Raw genomic sequence first — 17,263 nt, forward strand, 5'->3', positions numbered from 1 at the left:
ACAGAGGAAAAGGAAATGATGCTGGAAGTGTGTAATAAAAATGCCAGAAATGCTGAATATCTGAAATGAAATAAGTTAATATTGAATACGGTAAACCATAACTTACCTGGGGAAGATGAGGTGTTTCTTGAACTTGCACTAAGCTTTGCTAGAGTGGTGCAGAAGGCTCACATTTGAGGTCAGAGTGGAACAAAGTGGCAGACAACTGAAATTTCAACAGAATGTACAAATTAGTCATCCGATGTGTTTTGGACCTTAGATTTAGAGAAGAAAGCATCATGAGCAGCAAATACTTTTGAGTTGAGTTAGGAGTGAACAATTGTGGCCAAGGAAGACCTAAAGCAACATCTGGATGTAGTGAAAGATCTATGGGTAGTGATGGAGTTGGAAGGAGTATGTAGTGGAGACTGAAGGAGTTGTGCAGATTGCAAAGGATGATCCATCGAATGTATTAGAAAATTAAGAGGAGTCTTTGAAGGGAGAAAATGAATCAATGGATGCTGGACTGGAGGTTATGTGAAAGAATAAGAAATACTTAAATGACCATGTTACTGTTTTTGTAGGGGTTGCTGCAAGACTACTGAAATAAAACATGTCCTTTTTACAAGCTTAATGTATTCAAAGTGATTTATAGCCAGTGGGTTGTCAGTGTGTTTGTACTGCTGTACACAGTGATGTCAGTATTATAATACAGAAATATGCATTCATATTAATCTGCCCATTGCTCCAGAATAAACCAGTATTTATCAATTCACTTTTTTGCAACAACTGATTTTATTGACATTTATATGGACATATGCCCGTTGGATGTGTGTTCGGAACTGATAATTTTCTGCGCGTTTATTAGTCAATTCTATGCCACTGAATATCGAAATTTAACCAAACCAGCTCGATCTATATATTCCTGATTTAGTAGATTTCGCTAATAAAGGTCTCTGCAAAAAAAAAGCTACAGACCGTTTTGCTACGTTGCGATTGCGGGTTAAAGTAATGCAATAAGTTAATCGGACAAAGATTTCAAATTATAAGCACATCAATCATAAGCAATGTCACGAGCTGCAGTTGGACGGAACGCTATAAATTACTGTTTTTCTCTAGGCCGGATGAGCATTGATCTAAACAGCACATTCCGAGGTAACTCATACCGGATTCCAGCATCCCCTAAAAAAACCGTTTTTGCTCGTTTCCGGGTTTCACATTTTGGAGTTATTGAGCGTAAGTAAATGTCTTTTTAACTCCACGTCTGATAGATTCTGCAATCAAAACTCCGCGACAGTCAATTTGTACATTAAAGAAGCTCAGGAGGAAGGCGGGAGAATACCGTTGATATTTTTAATTGAAATTTGGATATTCCAAACTAAAGATACATGATAAACCGTCAAAAAAGTAGTCGTGTTGCCGGTGTTAAGTGGCTCTTTGTGAAAAAAAACCGTTTTCCACTGAAACCGTGCAAGTCCAAATTGAATGTGATTCAAACTTATGGATTGCGAGTGAATGCTCATTTAGAAAATGGAACAGTTCTTGGGAATGTATTGTACAACGCGAACTTGATTTTCTTTCTTTGTCTCCCTATTTTCTGTGGCGGATGAAGTTTCTTCTCTGTATTGGGTTTCCTGCAGATTCCAGGTCTGTGAGCAGGCTCTTTGCTTTTGGCCCAGTGGCTACATGACGTTGAGGAGATTGGCGACGCGAAGTCTGCGATTCAAAACCAAGCGAACTTCTTTCCACATCATCGCAAAACAATACAAAATCTGGTGTTTGAACAGGAAATGTCAAGGTAGTTCGGTAGCAGTTATAGTCGCTCCAAAAAGTTAGGTTAAAGTCTTCATTTTTTTATATTGTTGCATAGTTTAGATACCAGGATACCCTCCTCAATTTGCAGGCGCAGTTCTTAATCAGCAAACTACAATGTATCATATACATATGGATTTTCAGAAATGGGATTTACGTTGAAAATCAATTTAGTTGACGCTTTAAATTCTTAGCGAGTTCCTTAATCTCCATCCCGTTATGATTTTGTAAACCACAACCGTACTCATTTTCCGGCACAAGTATTTTTCTAATTCCAGTGCAAATATTTCAATATTTATTTTAAAGAACGTACTTTTTGTAAATGTTGTTTGTTTTATAAAACAGGGCTAGTTTTGAACAATCAATGTTCAATATGCTTTGCTATTAGCAGTTTTGCGCAGGTAGAAAGTTGAATTTTGTCACGGTGAAGTTATCTCGAGTTGCAAATCTCGAACGTGTGGTTTGATTTTAGATCAGTGATCATGGCGGTGTATTTGCTCGGTATTTTTCAGTCACAGTTTCGTTACTGGCGTTAATTCTGGCAGTGTCATAACAAAGAGGTTCCGAGGTCTCGGGCGAAGACCTTTAGTTGCAGGGCAAATAATACCCGTCGTGACTCTCCCATAATAACGATAAACTATTAATTTTCCATCAGAAATTAAATAGCAATGAAGATGTTGGGCTATTCGGAAGTGGGGGTGTTACTTTAATAAATATTGTATAGTGAAAATTAATCTATTTTTGAAAGGTAGTCTGTGCTGCTCAAGATTTCCAGCATCTGAAGAACTTCGTGCTTAAAATTAAGAAAGAAATTAATATCTGTAGATAACGGGAATTGGTTAAAAAAACTGGAATAGATGGTGGGGAGATAATCTCTTGAGATTTTCTATTATTTCACGGAAAATATTTTTTCTCTTTTTCAGTAACCGTAAATTTAATAGGGCTTATCTCAGTAAACCCTGTACCGTTCTGGGGGAAGGTGTGAAGATGACATGTGTAACCGGTATGTTCAGTCCATTTCTATACATCCTTCTTCTGCATCGTATATTGCAGGTATTTCTGTAAAGCACGTGTACACATGTTGGGACAAGAATCGTTCAGCACAATATAAATACTTGTATTCCGTGAGAGAGGCCAGTTTACCGCCTACCACTTGATACCACGGGCAGCTTGTTCAAATTATATTTTCCCCTCAAAAAAATTGTGAATGTCGTACTTTGGTTACCTTATCTTTCTTGCTGAACAAAAGCTTTGTTCAGAGAAGGTTATGGGAAGAGTCGATGGGGCTGTTTACAACTACAAAGGGTTTCGAGTAATGAAATGACACTTGTGGCTGGAGAGAGACTCCGTGGCCAGAGGGCACAGATACAGGGTGAGCGGCGTGAAAACAAAGGAACAAATGACTCCGCACCACCTTAGGAATTGGGATTGGAATTTACTGTCAAGTAATGTGATGGAAAATTAATTCAAGAGGGATTGGATTACCAACCCATGCTTAAAATTTTATAGTCCATCTATATTCCTTCAAGGCTAGAAATATAAATTAAATTACTCTTCACAAAACTACAAGTTATTACACCCACACTTTCAAAAATTTATATAAAAATTACATTTCAGCATTACTTTACCAGGAAAGTCAAATCAGACCAATTACTTTTCATGTAGGGTTTAATAAATTGTGGCAAGCAATATAAACTAGATGGTAATATATTGGATTTTGGGGTGTATATGAAATAATTTCATGCAGCTGTGTCTTAATGGAACACTTTACGGTGAATGCCTCATCTGCTAAGTGTGTGGCAAGGCATACATGGAGTGACTTTTCCTTGTCATTGTTTAAGATGGTTTACTTTAAAAAGTGTTCCAAATGAAGATCTCTTGTTTCTTAGATTTATCTAAACTGTTGAATAAAATTATTGAAATTCTGTATAAACCACATTAATAGGAAACAATTAGATGCAGAATCTAAATAAAAATAAGAATATATATACACTGCAGGAAGAGCTTAGCCAGACGGGCAGCATTTGTAGAAATAGAAACCAGTCAATCTCCCAGGTTGAGGACCCTGAAATAAGGAAAGCAGCAGCCGGGGAGGGCTTTCTTTCTGCAGACATTGTTTCACTGGCTGAGTTATCCAATGTTCTGTACTTGACCGACATTAATTGCCACTACCATTAAAAATATAGGTAGACGTTAATAAAGCAGAAAAATGGGTGTGTAACTGATACATTAACGTAGATAAGCATGAGATTTTGGTTATGAAATTTCCGTGAGTTTTGAAGTGTAAGAATAAAACAGAAGGACAAACAGGTTTGGGAATCACTGCCTCTCCTTTTCAGTGACCTAGGCTACATCCACGCTGCGCCGGATAAATCCGTAACCTAAGTTTTTTCGCTTCATTTTTACCCTCTGTCCACAGTAAAACGGCATTTTCATCCCCCGAAACCAGAGCTTTTCAGAAACGCTTTCCAGAGTGGGTATTTTCAGGCAGGTCAGTGTGGACGGGGTAACCAGAGAAATCAGAAAACGCTGTCAGACAGCAGCACGCTATTTCATTGTTTTCTTGAATGTATGCTAACAATTTCAGAACAGACGGCAACAAGACTGAAGCCAGAAGAGTTAGAAATGTACTCACCAAATACTTTGACCCATAACTTAATAAATAAGTATACTGTACTCACTTTGCCCTGTTTTCTGGCCTTGCTCGTATAAAGGTGGTTTACCTATTCATGCAAGCACTTCTCTTGACAATAGATGTGTAACAGCCTAATGTAACATTGTATGGAAATACAAGATAATACTGATGCAGACATGTTTTACACATTTAACAAGATGCTTTATTAATGCAACAAAGTTAGTCAGTTTTTCAGTGTTCGTCGTCAGCCGGGTCAATCTGTCCGTGAACTCCCTGGCGGTTGCCTCCATATGCTCCAGTATTTGTTTTTTTTACTTTTAAATTCTCCTGCATGAGAGCCAACAGCTGCCCATTGTTTAAGTTTTTCTAGTCTGTAACTGAACAAACACGCACCATCTTTCACGGTGAGATTCAACACCAAACATGTCATTTGTTTGTGGTAGATGTGTCCTGCACATGCGCAGTAGGAGGAGATTCAACGAAATCTCCGTTTCAATGTGGACAGAGATATTTTTTAAAATGCATAGTGCCTATCATTTTACGTGAAACTGGTGTTTTCAAAATTATCCGGTCTAGTGTGGATGTAGCCCCAGTTTGAATCCTAACCTCCGGAGCTATTGTCAGGAATTTGCATATTTTCCCTGTGACTGCATGGGTTTCCTCAGACACTGTGAAGAAATCCCACATCCCAAAGTCATGTGGATTGGTAGGTAAGTTGGTCATTGTATGTGCTCAATGATTCATCTGATGAAGGTAAGCATTCCATACGCCTTCTACTGTCTACGTGTGCTACCTTCAGGGAGCAATATCAATATCAATGCTGATAAAACACTATATCCTTTCCCATTATATTAACCACCCAAATTGCAGCACCTCATATTTCAAAGTTCAAAGTAAATTTATTATCAAAATATATAACATATATGTCACAATATACTACCTTGAGATATGTTTTCTTGCAGGCATTCACAGTAGAACAAAGAAATAAATAGAAAAACTACACACAAACAAAGACTGACAAACAACCAATGTGCATAAGAAGTCAAATTGTGCTAATAAATATATAATATTGAGAACGTGACTTGTAGAGTCCTTGAAAGCGAGTCCATAGGTTATGGAATCAGTTCTGTGTTGAAGTGAGTGAAGTTATCCCCTCTGGTTCAAGAGCCTGATGATGAGGGTATTGATGATAGATGCTACTTCCTTGTAGTAGTGCTCCTTATAGATGTGATTAATGGTGGGGAGCACTTTGTCAGTGATGGACTAGGCTGTGTCCACCATTTTTTAAATTGGCTTTTCCATTCTTGGTCTTTGGTGTTTCCATACCAGGCTGTGATGTGTGAGGCGCTGTCATGTCCGCCTTGCGGTGTCACTTATGCTGGTGCCAGGACAGATCCTCTGATATAATAACACCACTGAATTTAAAGTTACCAGCTCTCTCCAAAAAGCAAAATTAAATATGGCCCTGGAGTCTGAATTATAAAGCAAGTAGAGCAGAGGCCTATGCACACAGCCTCGTGGTGCACCTATGCTGATAGTGATTCTGGAGGAGACGTTGCCAATCTGTCCTGATTAAAGTCTGCAAGTGAGAAAATCAAGGATCCAGTTGCACAAGGATGTACTGTAGCGATGTACTACATACAGAGCTAGAAACAAGTGGGTCGCCACAGTACTACGGTCCAGGTGTTGGACTTTAGTGATTAGTTTCAAAGGGATGATAGTGCTGAACGCTGAGTTGTCGTCAATGGAGAGCAGCCTATGTTGTATACATCTTCACTGTCCAGATGTTCCAGAGCTGAGTGAAGAGCCAATAAGCAAAGAGCATCTGCTCTTGACCTGTTGTGATCGTAGGCAAACTGGAATGGATTCAAGTTGCTCCTCATGCAGGAGTTGATGTGCTTTATGACCAACCTTTCCAAACACTTCATCATAGTGGATGTAAGTGCAACTAGATGATAATCATTGAGGCAGGTTACCCCATTCTTCTTGGGCATTGGTATAATTGAGGCCTGCTTGAAGCAAGTGGGTAGCAGACTGCTGAAGTGAGAGGTTAAAGTTATTGGTGAGTAATCCACCCAGTTGATTAGCACGTCTTTAGTACTTGGCCAGATTACCCATCTGAACCAGATGTTTTCCATGGGTTTACCCTCCTGAATGATGCTCTTAAGTTGGCCTCAAAGACTCAGATCGTTGGGGGCTGTGGGAGTTCATTAAGGTTCCTCCATGTTCTGTTGGTCAAAGAGAGCATCTGGCAGTGAAACCTTGTTGTCATTTATGTTGCTTGGTTTTGCTTCATAGGGGATGATGGCATTCAAGCCCTGCCATAGCTTTCAAGCATCTTTCTGTGATTCAAATTTGTCTACAATTGCCACTTCATGTGAGATTTATGGAGGTCATACCTGGACAACTTGTACTTTTTTGGATCACCAGTGCCGAACGCTACTGATCTAGAATCATCCAGGTTCATCCAGGGGTTCAGGTTAGGGAAGGGTGAATGATTTTGTAGGGACACAGTCATCAAGTCCAAGACAACTGTGGTGTGTTTCTTCAGGTCACCTGATGAGCCCAGTCCATTGACTTGAAGCAACCTTGTAGCTATTCCTCTGCCTCCTGTAGCCCATATCAGATTAAACTCCATCCATGTCTGCAGCTGATCTACATACTGCTTTGACACCCACTTCATTATTTTCATTTACATCCAAGTCATTTGTGTATTTTATTCATTCTTCAAAACCTACAGATTCCAGAGGGAGTGTCTCACAGTGCAGTTTTGCAAACAATAAGCTAGTCTGTGCAGAAATCTTGAAGCATTCCCAACTTTCTGTAAATTTCTACAACTTTAACCAGCTTTAAAAAATATCAAACACTTGCAGAGTAAACTATCAGAAGAAATCAGCAACTAACCTGCATGTCACAATTAATCTATTTAAAGAGCATATGGGTGGCTCTTTCCTGTTGCTGAATGCTGTTCTTAGTCAAACGTTTTTAAGAGAAGATGAGTAATTTGAGTAATCTGCTGGTATTGAATCAATTTGCAAGCAGTTACAATCCACTTATCCTGCAGGTATTAGCTGTACATTCACAAATGATGGGTACAATCAACTGGAATTTCACACTGCTTTCTGAAAATTAAAAATGCTGTAGAAATTCTGGAGAAGGTACAAAAGATATTTATTAGAGTGGCTTATCAGAACAATGATTTACCGGGAAAGATTAAACATTTCCAAAGGAGTGAGACAAGAATTGATAAAGGATTAGATGTTTCAATTTGTGTTTAGAGAAGAGATGGGGTTTATGTTAGGAGTCAATAATACAACATAGTCATTAAAACCAACAGAAAGTTCAAGAGAATGTGAATGTTGCTACCTCAGGTAAAAGCTGTGACACATATAATAGCTGTATACATATGTATATATATATTTAGAAAAATGTTTTATATTTATTATTTATGCTTAATTGCTATTGAATGTTAGAATATTGTTAAGAGTCAGATATATAGAGAGGTCTGAGTAATAAGTAAGAAATGCAAACACAAATATGGAGATGGGTATCCATGAAGAACAGTTGGAAAAAGCACATGAGACTGGAATTTCTGGGCTCTGCAAGTACTAAGTAATGCTGTAACAATAATGGTAGGCAGAAAAAATGTATTTGTCTAGACAGACCTAATGTCAGATCAAATAATAAGAGTCATGCCACAGTAATTATACTAAGTGGCACAGCATTCCGTTTCTTATTTACAGCCTTACTGATGCTCTTCATTTAATCAGCAGTGACGAACTTGAGTAGGCACGTGAATTCAAGTCCGAGGTCTGTCAGAGGCACAGGCCCTAAAAGATATCATTTCAAAATGCAAAAATGAACATTAAATTTTTATTATGAATGCTGTGACTTTGAATGAGTCACACAGAGACGGTGGATGTAAACAACGACAAGTAGGAATTCTGGACGGTTCTCTCTGACTCATACGATGAGGATTTATGGAGACACAAGGCACTGTGAATACAGGAATTTTGAGCATAAGATAAATACTAACAATCGGCCAAGACCAAGTCCAGACTAAGCTTGTGCTTTACGGAGCAATCTGTCCACAGCAGCCATCTTGAGCTTCTGTTTACATGTTATTTCTCATCCCCATTCCCAAAATGACCTGTCTATCTTCAGTCTTCTCCACTGCCATGGCAAAGCCAAATGCAAACTAGAACAACAGCTGTGTGGGTAGTTTACAGCTTAATGGTATAAACTGATCCTTTTCAGTTTCAGTTAGCCCACTCTGTCCTAAATATACTTCCCTGAATCTTGTTATGTCCCCTAGTTCTAGTCTCACCTACCAGTGGAAACAACTTTTTTGCCTCTATCTTATCTCTCCCTTTCATAATTGTGTATGTTTCTATAAAATCTCTCATTCTTATGAAGTCCAGTGAGTACAGTCCCAGGTGATTCAATCTCTCCTCATAGTCTAACCCCCTCATCTCTGGAATCAACCTGGTGAACCTCCTCTACTGCCTCCATCCTTCTTAACTCCATTCTCCCACTTTATTCTATTTGCCCATCAATCCTACCTCCAATTTCCTTCCAGACTCTGTCTCACCCATTCCTCACACTCCTATATATTGGCGATGAGAGGGCTTACAGGAGTGAAGTATATCGGTTGGTTGAGTGGTATCATAACAATACCGTCATACTCGGTATCAACAAGACCAATTGGCGACTTCAGGAAGGGGAAGTTGGGAGAAGGTGTGAGAGGCCAGTACAGACCAGGTGAGCAGCTTCTACTTTCTGCCTCTTGGAGGATATATCGTGAGCCCAGTGTATTGAAGCAAGCATGAAAAGGGTACGCCAGCAGCTCCATTTCATTAGGAGTTTGAGGAGATTTGGTATGTCATTGCAGACTGTTTTGGGGAGAATGTTCTGACTGGTTGCTTCACAGCCTGGCACGCAGCCTCCAATGCACAGGATCACAAAAGGCTGTACAGGGTTGTGGGCTTGGGCAGTTCCACCACAGACACAAGCCTCCCTACCATCAGATACCAGCAAAGGACTTTGCCTCAAGAAGGCAGTGTCCATCATTAAGGATCCTCATCATCTGGGACATGCCCTCTTCTCACTACTACCATCAGGAAGGAGGTACAGGAGCCTGGAAACCTACTTTCAACGATTCAGTAATTTGTTCCCCTTTTATACCAGGTTTCTGAACTTTACATGAGCACTATCTGGTTTATTTTTGTACGACTTATTATTACTAATAAATTGTTATGTATTATAGATTTTTATGTCTTTGTACTGTACTACTGCCGTAAATGAGAAATTTCACATCATGTCAGTGAGAAATCTGCTTCGGATTCCAGTTGACTGTTGTCCCAGTACATTTTGGTGTTCAGGATCACAATCAGACCCGAAACTTTAACCATCCCTTTTCCTCCACAGATAATGTTCAACTCGATGTTCCTTCTGCAGATGAAGTTTTATACTCTTTAAGCAGGTGATTAGGTTCAGTTTAAATATTAGAATCAGATAGTTTACTTCAACATTTTGGGTGTACATAGGTAATACTGTTAAATTTATGTAGATCTTATGGACTACTACATGTTTCCAATGGGAGTACATTTTAACTGGCAAGATGCCTTTGCATACAGCTGTGGATAGTTCAGCGGGCTCTGAGCACAACACCTAGACACAAAAATAGTTCTTCATCAAGGGGTCGTTCCTGATATATAAAGAGCTCAAATAATGATGCCCAGCACTGATATAGTTTTAACAATGGGTTAAATTACAGGATGACCATTTAATCCCTTCCCTGATCTCATCCTGGGAAGCTTCAATGTGGGCTGATTAACAAACATTCATCTATTGTTTCAACCTGCATAATTTACAATTGTGTAAAACCAGAATGTCCCACGCCCAATGGCAAGTTTCAATGTCCTGGATGTTACGTGTGAACAGTTTTGTTTTGAAGACTGGTCCTTATTTATATTAAAGGCAGCTTTCCACATTATCCCTGATTAAAATTGACATCAAGTCCCTAACAGAATATCAAATTCTTGCAATTCATCAATTAGAAAAGATTTTCAGCATGTATTTTTGTTTTTATTATTCATGGCTGCTCAATTTTATTGGCAGCCTTTGAGCTGCATTTCAACCTGGTTAACTTTGATGGTTAAATTCTCAAAGGCACATTTCTAATCTTCACCATGATGACTTATTGCTGTTTTGTAGGCATGATTTTTTTTTGTCATGCAAGAAAAACATGCAACTGAAGTGTAAAATCTGAGATTTCACACAATTTGATATATTCTGCTGCTTGTCATGGTTTGTATTATGGTTAGCATTTAAATTTGATTGTAGTCAGTAGACTTCCCTTGCTTTTTTATATTCAAGCTAATAAAGAGCATACTATAGTTCATTTGAACAAGATTCTAGGTTCTGCTCACAGAGTGATTTAGCACAAGTAGATAAGTAACACACATAAAACGCTGGAGGTACTTAACATCTGCAGAGGGAAATAAACAGTGAATGTTTAGGACAGAGACCCTTCATCAGGATGTTTCAGTCTGATAAGTCAACTGCCTTTTCCCCTCCGTAGATAGTGTCTGACCTACTGTGTTCCTCCAGCATTTTGTGCATATTGTCCAGGGTTTCCAGCATCTGTAGAAACCTTGTCTCAGAAGAATGCAAGGTTACTTGCATTGATCAGTTGTAGGTGAGAATGTTTCACAAATAAACCCCTTTACAAAGAAACTGCTTACTTTTTTTTATTTTTAATGACAAATGCCGTTTCAAAGTTCAGAGTAAATTCATATATGTCGCAATATGCAAACCTGAGATAAAAAACCATAACAAAATCAATGAGAAATGCACTAACTTCAGCGTTCAACCAGTGTACAAAAGTCAACAAACTGTTTACAAAAAGGAATAATGAATAAATAAGGAATACATATAAAAGAAGCAATTATACAGTAATGGGGACTCCACCCAATCGAGTAGGAATATGAGAAAAAGCAGCGATTTCATTTAGGTCCGCAGATGAAGTTTTAGAAAAAGACACTACTTTGCGGCAGTTTTCAGAGTTAGACTGCGACCAATCACTGAACAGGATTCATTAGTAAAGGCAAATAAGATAAGGCAAGGGAAAGCAGAGCAGGCATTTTGTGAGTGGGCCAGTGTTGGAGTGGCTTTGGCTCATCAGGATTGGGGAAGGTAAGTTTTTTTCCCTCTTTATTTTTCCTTCCTCATCTGTTAGTGCACAGTGAATGCAGTGAGAATGGCTCCAGCTGTGCTTTGTTCCGTGTGTGAGATTTGGCAATCCTGGGAGACCTCTAGTCTCCCTCATCTGCACCATGTGCACTGGGCTGCTTCTCAGAGAATATGTTGAAGAACTGGAGCTGCAACTTGACTCATACAGGAGATTGAGAAAGTGATAAGATAGAAGCTATAGGTAGATAGTCACTCCTAGGTTGTAGAAGGTAGGGAACTGGGTGACTGTCAGGAAAAGGAAGGAATACGGGCTGTTCCCCTTTATAATAAGTACACTACTTTGGACACTGTTCAGGGGGATGACCTACCGAAGGGAGCTGCAATGACTGGATCTCGGGTGCAGTGGCTCAGAAGAGAAGAGAGGTGAAGAGGACTGCAATAGTGATAGGGGATACCATAGAGGAATACAGACGAGATTCTGTGGATGCAATAGAGACACCCGCATGGTATGTTGCTTCCCAGGTGCCAGGATTAGGGACATCTCAGATCAAGTCCATGGCATCATAAAGGTGGAGGGTGAGCAGCCAGAAGTCTTGGTACATATTGGCACCAATGACAGTCAGCAAAGGTGAGGTGGTCCTGAAGAGAGATTTTTGGGAGCTAGGTAGAAAATCTGAAAAGCAGGACCCCAACGGTAGGCGTAATCTCTGGACTGCTGCTTGTGCCATGCACCAGTGAGGGTAAGAATAGAATGATTTGGCAGATGAATGTGTGGCTGAGGAACTTGTGAAGGGGTGGGCAAATTTCTAGATCATTGTGATCTCTTCTGGGGAAGATCTGACTGGCACAAAAGTGGCATTACACCTGAACCCAGTGGGGACAATATCCTTGCCCATTACTACTTGCGGGTTTACCAGAGCTGTTCAGTAGAGTTTAAACTAATTTGGTGGGGGGGATGGGAACCAGAGTGATAGGGCAGAAGATAGGGGAGTCGGTTTACAAACAGAGGCAGTGTGTAGTGACAGAGCTAGCAAGGACAGGCTAATAGTAGGAACAAGTTTCAGTCAACAGAACGAGTTGCAATGTAAGAGGTGGACAAAATCAAAAAGGCTGATGAACACAGGACTGAAGGTGTTATATTTGAATGCACACAGTATACAGAATAAGGTAGATGACTTGTACAACCATTACAGACTGACATGTACTGCATGATGGGCATCAATGAATCATGGCTGAAAGATTATAGCTGGCAACTTAATCTCCAAGGATACACATTGTATCAAAAGGACAGGTAGGTAGACCGAAGGGGATCAGTGGTTCTGTTAGTAAAAACTGAAATCATTCGAAAGGTGATGTGGGATCAGAAGCTCTAGAACCTTTATGAGTAGAGCTAAAAAATACAAGGGTAAAAAGAGCCTGATGTGAATTAAATACAGACCTCAAAAGAGTAGTAAAGATGTGGTCTACAAATTACAACCAGGGCTAGAAAATGCATGTCAAAAGGGCAGTGTTACAATATTACTATCAATATGCAGGTAGATTGGGAAAATCAGGTTCGTGAATGGGAATTTAGGAGAATGGACAAAGAAGTGGCAAATGGAATACAGTACAGTGCTGGGAAGTGTATGGTCATGCACTTTGGTAGAAGAAACAAAAGTGTAGACTATTTTCTAAATAGAGATAAAATTCAAAAGTCTGAGGTGCAAAGGGACTTGGGAGACACTGAATTCCCTGAAGGTCAAGTTGCATGTTGAGTCAGTGGTGAGAAAGGCACATGCAATATTACCATTCATTTCAAGAGGACTAAAATATAAAAGCAAGGATGTAATGCTGAGGCCTCACTTGGAGTATTGTGAGCAGCTTTGGGCCCCTTAGGTAAGAAAGCATGCACTGACATTGGAGAGGGTTCAAAGGATGTTTACGGATATGATTCTGGGATTGAAAGACTTTTCATATGAGGAGTGTTTGATGGCTTTGGCCCCATTCAGAAGAATGGGGGGGGGGGGGATCACGTTGAAATTTTTTGAATGTTGAAAGGCCTTGATAGAGTGGATGTGGAAAAGATGTTTCCTCTGGTGACACTGCCACAGATAGAGGGACATCCATTTAGAACGGAGATGAGGAATTTTTTTAGCCAGAGAGTGATTTCATAGAATACATTACCTCAAGGTGCCCTGGAGGCCAAGTCATTAGGTATATTTAAGGCAGAGGTTGATTGATTCATGAAAAGATACAGGGAGAAGGCAGGAGATTGGGGCTGAGAGGGAAATAGATCAGCTATGGTGAAATGGCGGAGCAGACTCAATGGGCAAAATAGACTTTAATTCTGCTCCTGTATTTTGTGGTCTTATAATGAGAAAATGAGATGAAGAGTCCTTGAAAGTGAGTCCATAGGTTGTCTTTGTGGGAACATTTCAACAAGGGAAGTTGACTGAAGTTATTCACTTTGGTTCAAGACCTTGATGTTTGAGGGGTTAATAACTTCATGAACCTGATGATGTGAGTCTGAGGCTCCTGTACCTTCTTCCCGATGGCAGCAGTGAAGAGAGTATACTGGGTGGTGAGCATAGAAGGCATTGAGCTCATCTGTAAGCAAAGCCCTGCTGTTGCCTCTGTCACTTGAATTAACGTTCTAAGAGGGGATAGTATTCAATCCCTGCTGTAACTGTCAAGCAACCTTCATTAACTCAAATTTAGTCCAGAAATGCCACTTAGCCCATGAGGTGGCATTCCCAATATCGTACCTGGACTTCTTGTAACTTTCTTGGACACCAGACTTAAATGTCTCTGATCTGGTCCTCAATAGATTACAGATCTCATGGTTCATCCAGGGCTTCTGATTGGAGAAGATTCTGAATGAATTTGTAAGCACACACTTGTCTAGAGCTGTTTTGAGAAGGTCCTGTTTTAAAGTATCTACAGCCAAGTTCTTGAAAGAAGATACAAATTTCTCCAGCAAAATACATCCAATGATGTATACAGCAAATAAGCAAAATAACTCCCAATTCCTCTCCAGCATCTAGAAGTAACGGGAAATTACCTGATCAATTCAATTCTGGCCTGAAACAGACATTCAACAGAAATCTGTTTTAAAAAAAAGACCTTAGATAAGTGCCAGTGAGAATACCAAATCATGTTTCAGATTAAGTAATTTTTTTCTCTATATTCAATAAGTTTTAAGTTATTTATGTTACATTATCAATTGTAAATATTGTCTCATAAAATGTTTGTAAATTAGAAGACAAATATTTAGTAGCAAAGTTCTATGCTTTCAAGGCTGCATCTAATAGATGTTCAAAACGCACTATTTAAAAATACTGCAAAATTGGACTGTCATTTAGAGCACCCTCTGGTGGAAGTACTGTAGCTAATACAGTAATTTATTTGCAGTTCAAAAAAATCACAGCACTACATAACACTTAATCTGAAAAATTCATTTGGTGGCTGAAACAATTTTCTCCCCAAAGAACAAGAGTTACGAATAAAATATTTTCCAAAGTATAATGTACACATATACCAAGATGTTACAAAATGTCAAATATAATTTTATTAAAATTTTTCCAGCAATTTGCTGATGATTGGCCAGTATTTGCTTATGAAACACCAGCTAAATAAAGGAAAGAACTTTTAAGTGTTAGAAATAGAAAGTGTGATGAATTACCTGTTCTTCTTCAATGTTGCTTTAAAAATTTACACTGTCCATTAAATAATTTTCACAAAAATTTGGGGATTAAATTGCTAACTTGGTTTACTATTGTCACATTTGCGGTGGCACACTAAAAAACTTGTATGTTGTTCATACAAATCAATTCATTGCATTAGTGTATTGAGGTAGTACAAGGTTAAACAACAAGAGAATGCAGAATAAAATGTTACTGTTACATAGTTAAAATTGATTAGATATTCTTGAAAGATCATTACTAATGCCTCTTTAGTCACCTCTTTCAGAATCCTGAGCATAGTCTATCTCGTCCAAATGACTTATCCACCTTCTGACCTTTCACCTTCCCAAGCACCTTCTTCTTAGTAACAGAGACTACACTCACTTCTGCCCCGACTCTCTCAAACTTCTGGCATGTTGTTGGTGTCTTCAACCGTGAAGACTGATGCAAAATACTTATTCAGTTTATTTGTCATTTCTTTGTTCCCTAATGCTCCATCTCCAGTGTCATTCTCCAGTAGTTTTGTCTAAAAAATCTTCAGCATCCTCCTTTATATTATTCAAAGTAAATTTACTATTTAAGTGTATATATATGTCACCATATACCACCCTGAGATTCAATATCTTGTGGGCATATTCAATAAATCCAAAATCAAATAATGACCGCAAGGGTAAATAAAAGACCGCACCAACTGGCTGCTCAACAAGTGTGCAAAAGGCAACAAACTGTCCACATAACAAAAATAACGGAATGATAATAAATAAATGAATTGATAGATAAGCAATGAATAACAAGAACATGAGATGAATGGTCCTTGAAAGTGAGGCTATAGGTTGTAGCAATATTTCAATGAAGGAGCAAGTGCAAATGAGTGAAATTCAGAATCAGGTTTATTATCACCGGCTTGTGACATGAAATTTATTAACTTAGCAGCAGCAGTTCAATGCAATACATAATCTAGAAGAAAAAATAATAAGTAAATCTTATTCAGTATACATATATTGAATAGATGAAAAATCATGCAAAAAACAGAAATACTATATATTAAAAAAAGTGAGGCAGTTTCCAAGGGTTCAATGGCCATTTAGGAATCAGATAGCAGAGGGGAAGAAGCTGTTCCTGAATCACTGAGTGTGTACCTCCCATCTGATGGTAACAATGAGAAAAGGGCATGGCCTGGGTACTGGAGGTCCTTAATAATGGATGCTGCCTTTCTGAGACACCGTTCCTTGAAGATGTCCTGTGTACTTTGTAGGTTAGTACCCAAGATGGAACTGACTAAATTTACAAACCTCTGCAGCTTCTCCTTTGGTTCAAGAGCTTGATGGTTGAGGGGTAATAACTGTTTCTGAACCTGGTGGTGTGAATCCTGAGGCTTTTGTACTTTCTTCCTGATGGCAGCAGTGAGAAAAGAGCGTGTCCTGTGTGAAGGATGCTGCTTTCCTGCAACAACTTGTGCTCATTTGCGGAGAGGGCTTTACCAATGATGCACTGGGTCATATCAACTACGTTTTATAGGATTTTCTATTTGTATTTGTATTTGTATTTCCATACAGGCTGAGATGCAGCCAGTCAATATACTCTCCACTACACATCTATAGAAGTTTGTTGAAGATTTAGATGTTATGCCAAATCTCCACAGACTCCTAAGGAAGTCGAGGAGCTGCCGTGCTTTCTTCATAATTGCATTTAGGTGCTGGGCCCAGGATTGGTCCTCAGAAATAATAACACTAAGAGATTTAAAGTTGCTGCCCCTCTCCACCTCTGTCTGATCTTCCGATGAGGACTAGCTCATGGACCTCTGGCCTCCTAGTCAATAATCAGTCCTTCGGTCTTGCTGATGTTGCATAATATGTTATTGCTTGGGACCACTCACTCAGATTTTCAATCTCCCTTCAATATCCTGATTCATCACCACATTTTATTTGGCCTGCAACAGTGGTGTCATCAGCAAACTTGAATGTGGCATTGGAGCTGTGCT

At 39.2% G+C, this 17,263-nt stretch overlaps 1 long non-coding RNA gene across 1 annotated transcript; it reads left to right on the plus strand.

Annotated features, from left to right (window-relative positions):
- The first annotated feature begins 983 nt into the window (after window positions 1-983).
- Window positions 984-11,915, plus strand: LOC132405514 (uncharacterized). Its single transcript, XR_009515903.1, has 3 exons — window positions 984-1,215; window positions 1,620-1,777; window positions 2,715-11,915. It is a non-coding gene; the product is annotated as an uncharacterized LOC132405514 (long non-coding RNA).
- The last annotated feature ends 5,348 nt before the right edge of the window (window positions 11,916-17,263 follow it).

Source organism: Hypanus sabinus, chromosome 15, assembly GCF_030144855.1.
Source record: "Hypanus sabinus isolate sHypSab1 chromosome 15, sHypSab1.hap1, whole genome shotgun sequence".
NCBI classification, from domain to species: Eukaryota; Metazoa; Chordata; class Chondrichthyes; order Myliobatiformes; family Dasyatidae; genus Hypanus; species Hypanus sabinus.